This window comes from Cricetulus griseus, chromosome 4 (genome assembly GCF_003668045.3).
Source record: "Cricetulus griseus strain 17A/GY chromosome 4, alternate assembly CriGri-PICRH-1.0, whole genome shotgun sequence".
Classification (NCBI taxonomy): domain Eukaryota; kingdom Metazoa; phylum Chordata; class Mammalia; order Rodentia; family Cricetidae; genus Cricetulus; species Cricetulus griseus.
The window spans coordinates 203,226,760-203,243,163 of record NC_048597.1 but is presented as its reverse complement, the minus strand read 5'-3'; the positions used below and the strand labels follow the sequence as shown (position 1 = coordinate 203,243,163).

The 16,404-nt window shown below is 41.8% G+C and overlaps 1 long non-coding RNA gene across 2 annotated transcripts; it reads right to left on the bottom strand.

The window, feature by feature from the left end:
- Nucleotides 1-5,928: 5,928 nt before the first annotated feature.
- Nucleotides 5,929-16,101, bottom strand: LOC107980103. 2 transcript variants are annotated; one of them, XR_003484483.2, is made up of 2 exons: nucleotides 10,290-16,101; nucleotides 5,929-6,874 (listed from the first exon to the last, which is right to left on the bottom strand). It is a non-coding gene; the product is annotated as an uncharacterized LOC107980103 (long non-coding RNA). The 2 variants fall into 2 exon arrangements; XR_003484482.2 differs by having other exon boundaries at nucleotides 5,929-6,854; nucleotides 10,290-16,037.
- Between the last annotated feature and the right edge of the window lie 303 nt (nucleotides 16,102-16,404).

Here is a 16,404-nt window from a genome sequence, read left to right as displayed (position 1 = left end):
CTTACAGAGTGACCTAGCCAGCTGGCAGGGCAGGAGTAAGTACAGCAAGCCAATGATGAAAAGGAAAGGGAGTTTCATGTGCTTTCCCCTCACTCTTAAACCTTCACTATGTCACCCTGATCACAGGCATACCTGTAGGCAGTCCCTAGTAGGCATGGGTAAGGTTTCCCCTACACTGAAGCATGAACAGCTCATCTGTAGTCACACCACTGAAGAAAGTGACATTCTTCCCCCAGTCACCATCAACTGTCAATAATCCTTCAGGGATGGATGAGAACTCATGAGCTCTTCCCTCTTCCCTGATGAAATAAGGACAGAGTCAATCTTATTTGGTACTTGTGCAGGTAACAACAGTTTCAGTGAGTCTATGAGTGCCTCTGAATACCCAGGATATTTCAGTGCAGTCCCTCTGCCCAACTTCCGGCCCTGTTTTCCTTGATGGTCCCTAAGCCTTGGTGGTGGGGTTGGGTTAGCACAGATGTTTCTTTAGGAACTAGGCATTCCATAATCAGATATTCTTTGCTTGTCAGCCAGTTGTGAATCTCTGTATTAACTTGTCCACTGGAAAACTCTTCTTTGGTGAGGACTGAGAGCTGCATTAATCTATGGATACAAAGACAAATCTTTAGACAGCAGTTTGACGCCTGTCCATTTGGCATACTCTGGAGCAGTGGTCCTCAACCTTCCCAATAGTACCGACCTTTTAATACAGATCCTCATGTTGTAGTGACCCCCAACCATAAAATTATTTTGTTGTTACTTCATAACTGTAATTTTGCTATTGTCATGAATCATAGTGTAGATATATGAAGGATATCTGATATGGTTTTTTTTTTTTTTTTTTGGTTTTTCGAGACAGGGTTTCTCTGTGTAGCTTTGGAGCCTATCCTGGCACTGGCTCTGGAGACCAGGCTGCCTCGAACTCACGGAGATCTGCCTGCCTCTGCCTCCCGAGTGCTGGGATTAAAGGCGTGAGCCACCAATGCCCAGCCAGGATATCTGATGTGTGATCCCCGTGAAAGGGTTGAGTGATCCCCTCAAGATGTCACAACCCACAGGTTGGTAACTGAAAAATAGATACTAAATGTTTAAAATTCTATATTCATTTGGAACATCTATAGCATATAAGAACTCAATTCATTTTTTATGATTACTTTATTAAAGGCTTAAAAAGGAAAAATTAATTTCATTCCTAAGGATAATAGACTGTTTTATGGTAGCTTTGCATAGCAGACGAGAGTAAGAAGATAGTAGAGATTAAATTAATATTTCACAGTGAATTGGTTAGCATATTTAATAACATGCTGATTTTTACAAGGGGATCTTAACTGTCCCCTCATCACTAGTTAGTTGTGCCAGATAAAATACAGGTCACTTAGTTAAATTTGAATTAAACATAGATAATGAATATATTTTAATGTAATTATGTCCCATGCAATATTATATGTTTCCTTCTTTTTACTAAATAAGTTGTTTTTCTACATCTCAAGTTTAACTGGAAGTCTCTCATTTTATTTGCTAAATCTGGAATCCTTTTTAGTAGACTACACTTTTAAAATGTTTTTCAAATAGTTTTCAATTTCTGTGAATACATTGTTTTTTGTTCAATGTTATGGATTTAACCTAGGATCCTACAAATGTTAGATAAGCTCTCTACTACTGGGCCCACTGCTCATTCATTCAATCATTTACTCACTAGTTCATTTAATGAGTATTTTCTTACACTCTGAACTGTTTTCAGCATTGAGAGTCAAAAAAAAAAAAGAAAAAAAAAAGAAAGACAGAAAAACACCTCATGCATCAGTAGTTCCCAGACTTTGCTGACCATTAAATTTGGCTGGGAAATTTTTAAAAAACGTTGAGCCCTAAATTCAATCCCCAAAGGTTCTGTAGTTCAGATGTTTATAACTTCTCCAGGTGATTCTAGTGTGTGGCCAAGGTTGAGAACCACAGCTGCAGATGAAAATGAATTCTGCTTTCTTAGGCTACATGTCTTTGGAACCTATTAATGGTTTTCTCAGAAGATCCTAAATTGGCACACTATTTTAGCCATAAGTTTCTTTCCAAAGCATAATAATTTCATTAAGCTAGCATTACACATAAAATTGAACTGTTTTACTCAATTTTAGAATGGTGAATTTTAAAAAAATACATCCATCCATCCATTCGCTAAAAATGATTTCTATCTAACGCTGGAAACTGTACAAGGTACTTGGGATGAAACCATGGAAAACACAAAACTCCTATACTTCTAAAATGGACAATTAATAATATTTGATACAGCTGGGCATTGGTGGCACATGCCTTTAATCCCAGCACTTGTGAGGCAGAGACAAGGGAATCTCAGTGAGTTTGAGGCCAACCTGGTCTACAAAGTGTATTCCAGAACAGCCAGGGCTGTTACACAGAGACACCTGTCTCAAAAAATGAAAAAAAAATAGGGCTGCTATACAATCCACACTGCCAGAGAAGCTAGTAAACAAGGAGGACCCTAAGAGAGACATACATGGACCCCTGGATAAGGGGAAAGGGACAGCATCTCCTGAGCAAATTGGGAACATGGCGGGAGGGGGGAGGGAGCTAGGAGAATGAGAAACGGAGAAGAGGAGGGTTGAGAAGGACATGAGGGAACAGGAAGGTTGAGTTTGGGGAAGAAGAGAGGAGAGCAAGATAAGAGACATCATAATGCAGGGAGCCATTATAGGTTTAAAGAGAAATCAGGTGCTAGGGAAATGTCTGGAAATATACAAAGATGACACCAAGTGACAATCTAAGCTACAGAGGAGAGTCTACCTTAAATGCCCTCCCCTGATAATGAGATTGATGACTAACTTATATGCCATCATATAGCCTTCACCCAGCAGCTGGCAGAAGTGGAAGCAGACACCCACAGCTAAACACTGTACTGAACTGGAATCCAGTTGAGAGGAGGAGTGATGAGCAAAGGGGTCCACACCAGGCTGGTGAAACCCACAGAAACAGCTGACCTGAACAATGGGGAGTTCTTGGTCCCCAGACTGATAGCTGGGAAACCAGCATGGGACTGATCCAGACCCCATGAATGTGGGTGTCAAGTGAGGAGACCTCAGAAATCTATGGGGCCTCTTGTAGTAGATACTTACCTTAGCATAGGAATGGACTTTGGGAGCCCATTCCACATAGAGGGATACTCTCTGAGCTTAGACACATGGGGGTGGGCATAGGCCCTATACCAAAGGACATGACAGACTCTGAAAAACCCCTCCATGGAAGGGCTCACCCTCCCTGGAGAGCAGAGGGGTATGGGATAGGTAGGGTGTTAGTTGGAGGGGGGCAGAAGAAGAGGGGAGGCAGAGGGAACTTGGGTTGACATGTAAAATAATCTTGTTTCTAATTTAAACAAAAATGGAGAGAAAGAAAAAAATGAAAAAAAATTGATATAAAGAAGACTTAAAATGAATTTGATGGTGGGGAGCTATTCCTTTGAGGTAGTACAATCAAAGAAAGTCTCCTTTGGCACATCTGACCATATTCCTGAATGATGACCAGAATTATACAAAGTTCTCCAGAGAAAGGTGAGAGAAGAAACAAGTGTAAAATCTTTGAAGCTAGAGCAGTAAGCTCAGTGTGTTCCTACTAAGAGCTGAAAGGGCAGCATGGGTAGGGCAATGCCAGAGAGAAAGTCATATTAGATGTGGCAAGCAGCAGGGTTTGTAGGCACCAAGAGCAAGCTAAAAATACTAGTCCACAGTCCAGATACAACTTTCCTGTAATTAAACATTCAAAAGCTTTGGGCTGGCTGTGGGGTAGTAAATAGGGTCTAATTTATATTATGAAAATATTACTCCAGGTTCCATATAGATTGGGTGGTACAATAATGGTCAAGTAGAAACAGGCAAACATAAACTACTAGAGGTGAGAGATGATGATGTGGACTATGATAGCAACAATTATGGTTTTAAGAGACAGATTCAGAAAATGAACCCTGCAGTACTGCTGGTAGGGTGCATCTAGAGTAAGAAGGAAAGAGTAGAGAAGAATGTTTTGGAGCTCAATAGGTACGGGGAGGTGTCTCTAGAGTTCTAACAGGGTTCTGTTTAACCCTGGAATGCCTGACATTCATCCCAGCATGCAAATCAATATGGCTGACGTGTATGCCTGGAGCTCATACAAGCAATCAGGACAACAGAAATCTATTGAGCTAATTAGCTATTGCAGCAGGATGCTTTCCCCCACACCCCCCTCCAAATATGAACATACTGGACTGTTTTTAAATAAAGTAAGGGTGGTCATTTCCTTTCATGGTGAGTTGCTTGCACTACAGGTTAAACTTGTAATCGTCTAAACTACACCGACATCTGCCAGTTTGGAATCCTCTACTACAGGAACACATAGAAGAACTGCTCCCATCATGATTTTAAAATGTCAGTGGGATATACTCAAAAAAGTAATTGTGAAAATTAATAGGATGACACAGGAGCCATCTTAAGACTGCTACTCAAACAAGCTTGTTATGACTAAAAATGATTTATTTTAGATACGAAGTCGTTTCCTTGAAAATGAATAAAAATAAAGTTTAGGTTGAGAGGGCAGAGGCTTATGAGACCCTGGCCATCCTGAAGATCTATAGGCAATTTATGGTCTCTCCTATGGGGAAGGAAAGATAATTTCTTCAGTGGTGTAGCCATTGGTAATTTGATCATGTTCTTGCAAATAACCCTTTACCCATGTTCCTTTAAACCATTCTAATTAAACTCACTTGGACACACACACACACACACACACACACACACACACACACACACACAAATAAGCTATTGTAGTTTTCAGAATGAGGTTCACATAAGTTCTATTTTTTGGTGGTTAGAGGGAGAATCTTAATAGATCAAGTAAACTCTGTTGAAATAGTCAGTATAAGTTAGTTTGTAAGAATGTAGAGTAGTATCAGAAGTTTGATTTTGAAATTTGTCATTAAATTAGTTGTGCTACTAAAAACAAATCATTTAAATCCCCAAGTCCCAGTTTTCTTATTTGTAAGAAAGATAATACATCTGCTTTCAAGGTCTTTGTGGCGTGAGAAATAACACATGCACGAGTGTTGCGTCAAGGATAAATTCACTTGTGAAGGGAGGCAGGCGACTCACAAATGGGGAGACACTGTCTTTTCTAGTAGCACGCCTCAGAAAATCAAGGACCCCAGGGAAACCACAATGAGCTAACTTCACTATGGAAAACTGTTAGGAAAAGTATGTTAAACAAAAGAACATAAAGTGTAAGGGTGTCATCCCCCCCCCCTTTTTTTCTTTCCCTTGTTTCTCTGGTAATATTTATCTTCCTTCAGCTGGTGGCGTGCTTTGGTTTATTCCTTTCCTGTGATGGTTCCTTTTTTGCCTCCCAGTATTGTGCATAACACCTTCCAGAAACATGAATGCTAGCCCATATGGATCAAAGTCTGGGTTAGTCTCTGTGTTCTGGAGCTTACCTTCAAGTTCTGGAGTAAAAACACTCCAGAACGCTAATGCTTGGGGGTCTCTGAGACCTCATTGGCTAACAACTCTGAATGAGGTAACCTATTTCTGGAACTGAACTTTTTGCTTTTTAGCCTGTGCTGTCTAATCTAGTAGGGACATTGTAATTCCACCATAGGTGTCCTAGTTTGCTTTCTATTACTGGGATTAATACCATGATTATTCTAGTTTGCTTTCTACCACTGTGATAAAAATCACGTTATTAATTTATTTATTTTAAAAACTGGTGTGGAAAAGGTTTCTTTCATCTTACAAGCATAGTCCATTGTGAAGGTAAATCTGGGCAGGAACTCAAAGGCAGGAACCTGGAGGCAGAACCCAGAGGCAAGAACCAAAGCAGAGGCCATGAATGAATGCTGCTTAGTCACTTGGCGTACAGTTGTGCCCAAATTCTGAAACCCCCAAATCACCAACAGGCCCATTTCGATGCAAAAGCAATGTGTCTTTTATTGCTGTTGTTTAACAAACTAACTCCATTAATTCGGGCCCTTCATCTCTCCACTATGGCAGATGGTTGGAGAACGATCCTGAGAAACCACGAGGAAGGGATCTTATAGGGCAGCCTAAGGGGAGTGTTGTCTCAGGATTCGTGTACTTCCAGGCTTGGATGGCCTACCCGGTGTTGATTGGTCAACTGGTTGTTATGACCCATAGGCCCTCCTTGGGCGGTTGCTATGCTTTTCACATCGCTGTTGTGCACTTGTCTGTAAAACACACCCAGAGCCGAGCTGTAAAGCACAGCTCTGTCAGCTAACTTTTGATTGGTTCCTTGCAACAAGGTGGGCATCTGACCTCCTGGTGACCATGACATGTCCAGCAAGGTCAGGCAAGCACCTGTTAGCCTGTCATGGCTGCTAAAACGTGGTGGTGCGGTATAGTCCCTTCATTCCCCCTTCTCAAAGTACCAGTGGCAGGACTCAGGATTGAGTCCTGCCTGTTAGGGGCTCAAAGGGGTGTTAACAGGTCCTGCCATTAGCTGACAGATTTTTCTGAGGGAATGACATTTGCTTCTGTTGTCATATTGTCCCCTATATAAGGGAGTTTCCTTTTTGACTTAGCATCTCAATCAGGGAAAAGGGGCAACATATGCTTTCCCATTTTACTTCCTGCTGACTCTGGGGCATTGTTAGGGACCTAAGAAGGCTGAAGTGCTCGTTAAAAGCAAAAAGGGAATTCAGGCAATGGGGAATCCATCAGAAGCAGCTGGTTGTCAGACTGTTGAAGAGACAGGAGGTGTCCACATCAGCTAGACTGGTTCACATCCACAGCAAGTCCAAGGCTTGAAGTCTTTAGGAGCAGGCTGTAGTAAGCAACTGATGTTCAGATACATTTGCCAGAAGCAAAAACCTGTTTAAGACATGTTTTAACTGGAAACAGAAGTTAAAAATTATTTACCCAAACAGAACTCTTAGGCCCACAGTGATCAGGAGGTCAAAGACCAGGGCAGAAAATCCTATCCTTAGGAACAGATAGGTGGGATAACATAGGTTGTAATTATCTGGAGTCCTTTTAACCTGTGAGAAGTGGATCCAAGCTTTAAGACTTTTGATCCTCTGAAGTCTATATGAACTTTATTAGACAAAAGAACATAACATTTTTAGATATATTAGCATTATCAATCTGTACTGAAACCCATATTGCAGAAAAAGTGGATATCTGGGTATCTGTCAAACAGCAGGAATGTACTTATATTTTTGAGTCCTAGCAAAAACTACAGATTTAGGTTAGAAGCTGGCCACAGGTCCGTAGCGATCTCTCCCTACATACAGTGCTTGCTCAGTGTCATTGCTTATACTACTCAGGACCACCTGATAATGGGTGGCACTTACCCAGTGGGTTGTGACCTCCTCTGATATTGTTAATCAAAAAATGCCCTGTATAGAAACTTGCCTACATGTAATACCATGGAGGCCGTTCTCAATTGAGGTTCCCTCTTCCCAGATGACTTTTGTTTGAATATAGTTGACAAAATGCTAACCAGGACAATTGACCCTTTGTTAACTTGATGCACCAATATATCACTACTAAGTCACAACCTTCCATTTCTTGTTTATTTCCAAGATTTCATATTAATATCAAAATATAAAACATATTATACCCTTAAAGGTGTTACGGTCTTTACAAGTTCACTGTCTAAAGATCCAAAATTCTTTTAACTGTAGGATTCTGTTCATTAAAAAATAAGTTACATACTTCTTATTCCAGGAGGCAAGAACTAGGGCACAGTTACAGTCAAATGGGCATTAGCCCAACACAAGCAGTGTAAGTCATCCTGCAGTTCAATGTCCCACATCAGGGGTTCATTCACAATCTTCTGAGCTCCAAAGGGCCTATGCAGCTCAAGTTCTCTGGCTTTGCTGTCTATAACCACACAACTTGTCCTCTAGGCTCAGGCTTGCTCCATGCCGTACCTGCCACCATCCTTGGTGGTCATCTCATAGTCCCAGCATCTCCAGTATGCTGTGGTCTCCACAGGCCTCTCTTCAGGAACTACCGCCCTGACAAACGGTGCCAAGCCTCCATTTCTTTCCATGACCTCTTCAATCATAGGGTTCCTATTACATCTGAGATTGCACCTTCACCAGTAGCCTCTCCTGGCCTCTTACAGTGCTAACCATCAGCTTCTCCTCATGACCCTTTCAATCCTACAGCTCTCATGCTATCTAACCAAGTGCCATCTGGGGGATTCTTACAAATTACCAACTTTGGCTGCCAACATGAGATAGCATCTCTCCCCTCTGGATCATAGCTTCTGTGCTGGCCTTGAGAAAATAATCCCCAGAAGATTCACCTCAGTGATGCTGGTTTCTTCTAAGCATAATGGTTTTCACAGCCCTGACCAGAAACCACAGACTCTTAATTTAAATATATTATACAGACATACCCAGTAGTCTTTGAGAAAGTCTCAAACTTCCCTCTGAGGCATCACAGGCCAAGATTCCATCATCTAGATTGTTCTCAGTATTCTTTTCTTCCATGTCCCCACAGAAAAGCTCCTTAAGATTGAGCACTAATTTTCCATCCTAAATTTCCAAACCCTTCCACAATTCTCCCCAAAAGAACACAGTCAGGTCAGTTATAGCAATAACCTAGGATCTTGGTATCAATTTCTGTTTTAGTGTGCTTTCTGTTGCTGTGATAAATTCCATGACTAGAAGAAACTTGAAGAGGAAATGGTTTATTAGGCTTCCCAATCATAGTCCATCATCAGGGAAGCCAAGGTGGTGATTCAGGACAGGAACTTGGAGGCAGGAACTGAAGCAGACCCAGCGGAGTGCTGCTTATTGGCTTGCTCCCCATGGCTTGCTCAGATTGCCTTTTTAATGCAACACAGGACTTCTGGCCCAGGGGTGACATCATCACAGTAGGTGAGGCCTTCCTACAACTCAATTATCCGTGAAAGAAATGGCCCACAGACTTACCTACAAAACAGTCTGATGGAGGCATTTTCTCAATTGAGGGTCTCTCTTCACAGATGGCCCTAGCATCTGTGAAGAGAGACCCTAGCATCTGTGGCCCTAGCATTTTTGTAACAAGTTGACAAAAATCTAACTAGCATATAGGCCAACTCAACTTCAACTCTTTTTATATTTATGTATATGTTCCCTCTCTGGTGTGAGTAGACATTTGCTCATGTCTCCCCAGGAATAGAGTTGCACAACTCCAGTTTTTCTGATAGGTATTACTCAGATTTCCCAAGCTTACATCCTGGAGATCCTAGCAGACTGTGCCTGTATGCCATCTTGAATCGCCTTATACTTAATGTTTAAGGACAGTTACTTTTAAATGGCCAGAAAACGCTATGCTTAGTCCAGCTTTAGGAGAAAAAAGCAGTTAAGCATAACTTCCCATTTCCATCCATCAACTGTTTCCTGGATATATGAATTGTGCTTGAAGGAGAAACACCACCTTATACTGTATATTGATTTAGATGTAACCACCCTCATAGAGAACATGGGGGGGTTGCATCATTCACTATGACATCTAGTGATATACTAGTAAAAGTTTTGCTTCCATCTCTTTTAGTCTGATTCTGTGCCTTCACAGAACATCGAACACTGGGCAGTTCAAAAACAATGTTAATATATTTCATCACAATTCTTGAGGGTGGAAAATCAAAGATCTATCAGGTTTAGAAGTCAAGATTGTGCCTGGCTCTACCTACACATCAAATAGAGAAATGCTATTGCCTCATATAGTTAGAGACAGAAAAGCAAAAGATGAACTCCTTCCATCAAGCTGTTTTCAATTAGGATATAATCCCATTCACAAAGGAGGGACTTTATGCCCACTTCCTCCCTTCAAGCCCCCATCTTCTAATACCGTCCTATTGCCAGCTCCTGTAATCGGAGGGCACACAGTGAAATCATTGCCATGCCTGTACGTTATATTCTAGAGTTGTGATTTTCAAAATGAGAAATGCTTTCATCAGGAACAAGGAGAACACCATGTGAAGCCAAAGAGTAACAGAGTCATGGGTGACTCTGTTAATTTACAATTAAACCGTGAAAAAGATGCTGGTCAACATTAGAAGGTAGAAAGAGGCAAGGGATGTTTTGCCCAGTTTCAATTGGGGGAGGGGACTGAAACTGCCAGCACAGTGCCTTTAGACTTGCAGTCTCTAGGGCTGAGACAACAGATTTCAGAATATTTTTAAAGCCACCACGTTTGTTGTGTATGGCGGGAAAATCCCATTTCTGATACCAGATATGGCGGGAAATTACCAATACAGAGCCAAGTAGAAATACAGGGATTTTAATAGGGAAAAAAAGCCTTACTTACAGAGCGACCTAGCCAGCCAGCGGGCAGCAGTCTGTACAGCAAGCCGAAAATGAAACTGAAACCAAAAATGGCCCCTGACTGTCTCTTACTCTACATCACCCTGACCACGCCCTCGCATGCGTGGTCAGGCAGACCTGTAGCCAGCCCCTAAGCAGGTGTGGCTACAGCTTCCCCTACAGTGGTGTGGTACCTTAAGACATCCATGAGAAAGTAAGACGGTGCATATACAAAAAGCCATAACATTTTAAGGAAGATGAGCTCTTCTCCACAGGATAAGGGGCTGTGTCTCCCATCTTTGAAAAGAAGTTAAAGAGAAGCAGACATGCAATGTGACATAGGTTGCATAATCCTTAAGTGAAAAAAAAGTATGCTTTCCCCAGAAAAACATATTTTTTCCTTCCCCTTTAAGGGAATGATTGGGCGATCCTAGATACAGAATCAAACCGGCAATTATCCCTGGAGAATATGAGCCAGGTTTATAATAATGGGCGTTGACAACATTTAACAAGGTCCCTTCAAACTTTGCCAGAGCCAAAGCCTAAAAGACAAGGTAGGTCATTACATTGTCCAAATGCCTGAAGCAATATTTGATTTGGGCCAAGGCAGTACAGACACTCCAAATAGATGGGGAGGGAGAATTTTAAATAATCCCATAAGGAAGCTCTCAGAGGAGTACAGCATCCATCATTTTGTCAACAGTGATTTGGTAAAGACTAAGACTTTTAGAGCAGGTCAATTGAACTTTGATATGTAAAATGTGGTGTTATTTTACTGCTCAGTGTCATTGTAATACATTGATATAGTTTGGTTATCAATAGTTACTATCACCAATCAGGAAAAAGAAAAAAACCATGAATGCCACTAACACAAATTCTTTAGGTCTTTAAGAAGAGGGAAACAATAACAAACACATCCCTTCTATTTTTGCAAGAAAGAAAATTATAACGTCATTTGGGCTAAAGAAATGATTTGAATGTTGGTTTCTAGAGAGTTGCAAGTGAGATACATTTAGTAACAAAAATGGTAGAAATACTACCAGGAGGTAGCAATAAGCTTATAATTAAAATATAAGCAGGCAGAGACCAGTAGGGTTCTGTGTAGAACTAGAAACCTTGTAGCAAGAGATAGAGAATAGGAAAAGAATGAATGCCAAAGGGACATAATTGGAATGTGATTAAATGATTGAGTGACCCCCAAAATATTAAAAGTTGGAAAGAATTGATTCTGAAGCACATGGAGGCCACTAGTTCATGGGGCCAAGAGGTGACTGAAAACTGCTTCTGTTTTGCACTTCCCAAGAGACATCACTGCCTTTCATCTGAAGCTTAAAGGTTTCTGATATGTGGCTTCTGAGCTGATGCCAGGAAACAGCCTTTAAAAACACCATTTTTCATTTTTTGCTTTTTTGTGAAAAGACCGTGGTGTCTTCTAGATGTAGAAATACAAGTTACCAACTAGATACCCTGGTGTTGCAAAAATATATGAGTTCAAGCCATCCTTTACAGTATCTTTACAATATTTTGAGGTCCTTTGCATGTAGCCTATCCAAAAACTAGGGAAACCACAAAGGACATCTTATAGGCCATACTGGAAGTGGATACCTTACTTTCAACAGTTAGTCCGCAGTTCAGTAAGAAGATTTATTCTTTAGAAAATGATGTGTATGTGCGTATGTGGGTTTATATGTGAGTATGTACAGGTGGAGATGCCTGCAGAGGCCAGCAAAGAGTGTGGGATATATTAGAGCTAGAGTCAGGCAGTTGCGAGCTAACACGGGTGCCGGTGTCCAACCCGTCTTCTGCCAGGCAGGAAGTGCGTTACTTTCATCCATGGGGCCTCTCTCCTGCTGCAAAGATATTCTTACCACAGTGTTGGGAGCAATGGTTGCTGTTTCAGGATAGCTGAGTTTTTAAAAATGGATTTTACAAATTTAGAACCACAACGTCTTTCACCTTCTTTTTTTTATTTACTTTTATTTTTTATTTTACTTTTTTTTCCCCTGTGGATTTCACATCAGGAATTCTGATCCCACTTATCTCCCTGTCCCTCCCAGTGCTTCCTCTGTCCTTGCAACCTCTTCCTCTAAACAAAACCAAATAAAACAAACAAAACAAAAACAAACAAAGAAAGGAAAAATCTTATTGTGGAAGCTATAATGTGGCCAGTTGAGACACAGAGTTTACACTTTAGTCTATTCATCTTTACTTCCAAATGTTCATTGCCACCGATCATTGGGCAGGCTTGAGGCCTCTGGTTTCTGCTACACTGATAATGGGCTCTGTTTTGGACCTGTAGGTTCCTCCCCCTTACATGGTCCAACAATGCGTAGATTTGGTGGATGTTGGGGTGGGCCAACTCATAGGCATGGTTCTGGGCCTGGGTGGTAGCTGGGTTGGTTAGCTCACTCTAGCTTTCCCATATCTTTACTACACATATGACCTCTCCAGCACTGCCTCAGCTAGCTCATTCAATGAAGCCTACAGCAAGTAGCAGGTGCTAGTGCTCCTGCTCTCGGGCTCTCAGAGCCAGGACCCCTCACTCATACTGTCAGGGCCAGCTCTACTGTTTAGTGCAGGCAAGGTGCCAGGCCCTCTCTCCCAATTGCTTATCTTTTTGTGTTTAATATATTTCCTCTATTCCTCCTTTTCCTCCTACCTAGCCCTCCCTACTCTCATTCACATTCAAGACCCTTTTTCCACCAATTGTCATTGCATGCATACATGCCTATGCCTATATTCCTAAATATAACAGGTTCAGTCCATATCATGCTACTTGTATGTTTTCAGGGCTGACCATTTGGTACTGGTACAGTTGGTGTGCTCTTTTTTTTCCTAAGGAAGACCACCTCTCCTGCTCCCAGCTTTTCTGAGTTGCCCATATTGTAGGGTTGAGGCTCATGGGCTTTCCCCACCCACTCTGGCATGTCCATTGGTGGTGTCCTTGTTCAGCTCTGTTCCGACAATCATGCTGATGAGATTTTATGGGAGTAGCTTCTGCTATTACTAGGAGACACCATCTCTGATGTTTGTCTGTCACATTCATAGTACTGGCACATTCTGGATATGTATCTCAGTTAGCTTCACTGCTAATGCCATTTGTAGCCTGGATTATTACATTACTTTTATCCTTTATTCCTTCAGTTGTTTACTTAGCTGTTCATTGAACAACCACTAACAGGAAAATCACTTGCATCAGCTACTGCTCTGGGTACCGTGGTACACACAAATTGCCTTTATAGTCTTTACAACAGGGATATCCTTTACCTATATTGAATCATGATGGATACACTGTCCCAGGACATAAATGCCAGAATATTTAATAGAATAAATATGAGGAACTGATTCTGATTATTAGGTAAGGAAGCATTTTCTTAATTTCATTAAGAAATACATTCAGTAAAATATTTCTATTATCCCAAATTGGTGTAATTATATTGTAAGTCAGTTGTTCACTAATAGAAGACATTCTTCCAAATTGACTTCATGTTTTGAACATTGTGTCCATAAAATAGCATAAATTTAAATGTACATTTTCTCCATAAATAGTATAAAAAACAAGCTTTCATGCTTAAAAACCACACGACATGAGAGAATTCTGTAGGCATTTATAATTGCCCAACATTTGGGGCTGGTTAATTTCCTGTTGTTGTGTTTTGTACCATGTAGTATCCTTCCAGAAACTAATAGCACTCAACTCCCTATTTTGACAACAAAAATGTCTCCAGGCAATGCAAATAGAAAACAGTGACCATAAAAGTAGATGTCTTGGGAGACTGGAGAGATGTAGAGGTTCACTTACTGCTCTTGCAGAGAACCAGGGTTTGGTTCTAAGCACTGACATGGTGTCTCATATCACTCTGTTAATTTCAGTCCCATGGAAATCTGATGGAGACTTTTCTGATCTCCCAAGGTTCCTGCATGGAAATGGCTCTCTCTCTCTCTCTCTCTCTCTCTCTCTCTCTCTCTCTCAGGCTTGAGCACACATATACATAAAATCAAATATTTTTTAAATTAGAGTGGTAGAGTGGTATCAAAACACTGTGATCTTGGGCTGGGGAGATGACTCAGCAAGAGATGATGCTTGTCTAACAGCCAGGAACTACCATGGTAGAGTGATTTTCTGCAAGTTGTCCTCTGGCTTCTACCTCAACCCCAGTGACACTGCGTGTGTGTGTGTGTGTGTGTGTGTGTGTGTGTGTGTGTGTGTGTGTGTGTGTGTATGTGTGTAACTGTGCTCAAGCACACACATACACATACACAAATGGATAAATGAAAAAGCTATTTAAACCACTGCAGTCTTTAATTGTGCCAGACACATTTGTAACAATAGCAGTCACATTGGAAATTACATTGTCATTATTCAAAATAATGACCAAGAACTTTGGCTTGCAGTTTATGATCCATTAGCTAAAAGCATCCAGTAGTTTACTGGAAAGGGGAAGAAAAGTACATTAATACTTGCTGATCTTTTCCAATCTCTGAGTTTATCGAATGTGTCTCTTAAAAGTTTCCTTTTCAAAAGTTATAGATTCTTGAAGACTATCTTAATATCTAGAAAATTTAATTGCAAAGAATTTCAGACAGCTGAATGTGGCATGCCGTGTCTCTAGAGTAGCACTTCACTCTTAGAAGAATGAGGAAGAAAGGTCACTAAAACCAGACTCACCCTCTAATTTCAGAACTGTTAAACACATATAAAATTTTAAGCAAAGAACTCCTCCAAGCAACTTGTATAGAGTAATAACCTTATTTGTTTACACTGATAAAATGATGCCAATGCAATATTTTGGTTTTAAAATGATGCCAATAGAGTATTTTGGTTTTGTTTGTTTTAAAGCAATCCCACACAGTGTCTAGGATTAAACCGATCTCTGAAGCATGCAGAAGGGATGCTGAAGACAATACACAGGTTAATTATTACTCGCTTCGTTTACAATTGCCAAATCAGCACAAATGAACCATACAGTCCAAGTCTCCGGTTACCCCAGACACTTCAGAGGAAACCTCATATGAGATTTTGCTTCTATAACCTGTCATAAGGACTTGGGGGATGCCTGAAGGGCAAGCTGAATCAAAATCTGCTCGTCTGTGTCAGCCACATATCTCAGTCACTTTGCATACCTTTTTAACATCTTAAAATCTGTATTCTGTAGCAGCAGGTAAAAATTACTAGCACGCCAAACATATTCTAAGATTTCTTCCAAAGTTTGAACTCCTACATAACAAAGTACAAAACATTAACCTCACCAGTATTCTTCCAGAGCACGAGTCTACATGCTTACCATCAAATTCAGGAAAGTGATTCACAATCTAGTATAGATAACTCTCATTGTCTCAGCAGAGTGTATCTTTACATGCCCCTTCCTGTGATTTTCTTGTTTGACCTCTAAAACGAACACAGTAAAGGTTATACTTGACAGCGTCCCAGGAGCTGGCTAACAACCAGAGGAGTGCTAAAAGTTAAAAGGGTTCTAATAGAACCTATTTTGAAGTTACTGCTCAAGAGCCCAGCCGTTCTAAAACTTAATGCGCTTCAGGCCACGTTATTTCCGTAGTCTGGTGTCAGTTTGAGATCATCAGCCAGTACAGGTGCTGCACCTGACTGCCCGGGTCCCCAAGGCCATCGCCACAGCAACGCGTCCCGGCAGCTAGACAGGCCTGGGCCCAGCGTGCGAAGCCTTGGGAACCCGGCTCCTCAGGGACCCGCCTGGCGGAGCCGGTGAGGAAAGCTTCTGATCGCCAGGACCTCATCGTGCCAGTGCTCACTCAGCGAAACTGTAAACAAATGCCTCCGCAGATACGACGCCAGCCCCGCAGCGTGGCCCGGAACCGCCGCAGCCTTTCGCACAGTCTGCCCACAGGCCCTACCGCGGTAGGAAGCGCGCGACCCCGGGCTCCCGCCAGTCAAAAGACCCCGCCCCTGCCCACGCGCGCGCCACACCATATAAGGCCTGGAGCAGGCGGCCCGGCCCCGCCCCAGGCCCAAACCCCGCCCTGCTCTGGTCCCGCCCCTAAGCTTGGGTCCCGCCTCCGCCCGCTGCCGAGAGGAGCGGCTGTGCTCCCGCTGCTCACTTCTCTCCGCCCTCTCCCCCTTCTTCGGAGAACCTTTCCACAAA